This window comes from Myotis davidii, unplaced genomic scaffold, assembly GCF_000327345.1.
Source record: "Myotis davidii unplaced genomic scaffold, ASM32734v1 scaffold6, whole genome shotgun sequence".
NCBI classification, from domain to species: Eukaryota; Metazoa; Chordata; class Mammalia; order Chiroptera; family Vespertilionidae; genus Myotis; species Myotis davidii.
Window position 1 is genome coordinate 15,142,366 of NW_006383011.1, and position 2,364 is coordinate 15,144,729.

Here is a 2,364-nt window from a genome sequence, read left to right on the forward strand (position 1 = left end):
CCAACTCTCCCCTCTCCTCACCGTAGCCCTGGTGATTCTTTCAAAGAGCAAATCTAATCAGGTCTCTTTCCTGCTTAAACTTTTCAGAGACCCGTTAGAATAAAGTCTGAAAATCGTGTTATAGTACTTGGGTTGCGTGTGTGGGCCCCGCCTGGTGCTCCAGCTGCTTCTCGCCCTGCACTTGCCCTCGGTCTCCTGGTCGCTTACGGCCCGTTGTCATTTCCCCAAATTCGCTGCCACATGTCTAGGTTCCGACCTTTCCTTGTGTGTCTGTGTGATAACAAATTGTAATAAAAATGTCTAGGTTCTTCTCAGTTCTGTTTTTAACCTGAGACCATATGCTAATCCCCTGGGGCCTGCCAAGCCATCCAGGCTGGCTCTTAAGCCTTGGTCCTTATGCCAACTCCCTGCCACAGAATTCACGATAGTTTAATTTGCCTAATTTACTTGATAGAAAAACCCTGGCTCTTGAGTATTATATCATGCTGCAACGTTAAGTTTCACAAAACCGCCCTAGGATTATCAATCCAAAATGTGGCCGATAAAGATGGGTGGCCATAACTAACACTGGAGGCTCTTTTCTTACACCAGAAAAGGCCTGGAAGTTTCTTTCAGTCTGTTTGTTCCCAGATAGGATGAAAGTTTGTTCCCACAGCTTCTCCTTCACCTTCAGGGCTCCCATGGGAGCTAAGGAGACAGGGCCCATAAATGGCTTTGAGTTCCTTGGTGAGAGCCAGTGCCTAGGTAAATAGGACATGCCGAAGTTTGCCATGGGAGTGCGCCTAAAGTCTGATGTCACCATTCTAAGCATGCAATGTTGCTCAATGGAGTGGGACTATTGAAATGGCCCATTAAAAGCCCATGAGAAAAATGTGGGGAGGGAAGCTAGCCCCTGGGAGAAGGGGGGTGGAAGACACCTCGAGGGCTCACGGGCTCTTCAACTGCATCCTTTTCAGAGCCTAGACCAGTAAGGACAACTCATATTCCATGAACACAGTGAGAAGAGAAATGAAAGTTATATACTTCTTATTTTATTTTTCTTTAATCCTCACCTGATGATATTTTCCCATTGATTTTAAGAGAGAGTGGAAGAGAGGAGGAGGAGGAGAGAGAAACATCAGTGTGAGAGAGATATACAGGGCCAGGGATCCATCCTGCAACCGAAGTACGTGTCCTTGACCAGAATCGAACCTGGGACCCTTCAGTCCGAAGGCTGATGCTCTATCCACTGAGCCAGGCCTTCTAGGGCTATATGTTAAAAGGGGTGGCTGATTACCACCTGCAAAGGTTACTCTGTGGGGGTGATTCTGTGCTTGCAACAGATTACAGAATGCAGCCTCTGGCATGAGATCACCTGGGCGCTGACAGAAACAATGCTGGGCAGAGCTGGTTGCTTACCAAGCCTGGCTGCTGTGCCTGGTCCTGTATTATCTGCTCAGTGAAGGGGGAAGAGGCAGCTACCTATGTGGTGGTCTGATCTCCTGCACTTAAATAGGTCTCCCTCTAAAGCAGTGGTTCTCAACCTTCCTAATGCCGCAACCCTTTAATACAGTTCCTCATGTTGTGGTGACCCCCAACCATAAAATTATTTTCGTTGCTACTTCATAACTGTAATTTTGCTACTGTTATGAATTGTAATGTAAATATCTGATATGCAGGATGGTCTTAGGCGACCATCCCAAAGGGGTCGCGACCCACAGGTTGAGAACCGCTGCTCTAAAGCTAACACACAGCCTTCTGAGCAGAAATACTGTGCCCTCCCAGGTATTTCCTGTTCAGGAATATTCAGAAATACTTTCTCTCCAGTATAAACTCAAGCACACACAAATCTATAGAGGTGATCCTCTATAACAGTGCTTCTCAACCTTCCCAATGCCGCAACCCTTTAATACAGTTCCTCATGTTGTGGTGACCCCCAACCATAAAATTATTTTCGTTGCTACTTCATAACTGTAATTTTGCTACTGTTATGAATTGTAATGTAAATATCTGATATGCAGGATGGTCTTAGGCGACCATCCCAAAGGGGTCGCGACCCACAGGTTGAGAACCGCTGCTCTAAAGCTAGGAGTCCCATTCCTTTTGGTTGTGTCCCCTTGCTAAAATGTAAGCACCTTGTCAAGAATGGTGAGTTTTCTTTTTCCTAGCTTCTGGTGGATACCCACACCCTCCCAGGTGAGAGACGCAGAGGTGACATCTGAGGAAGGCCCACTGGGGTGAAACACACCTTTCCTTTCTGTCTGAGCCTGTGAAAGGGCACTGGCGCCCAGAAGGGGCCCAGGAGGCAGAGAAAGGGACAAGGGAGGGTGGGGGGGTCTCACAGCCAAGCACCAGCAGGTGGCTTAGGCCAAGGTTTGGCTAACT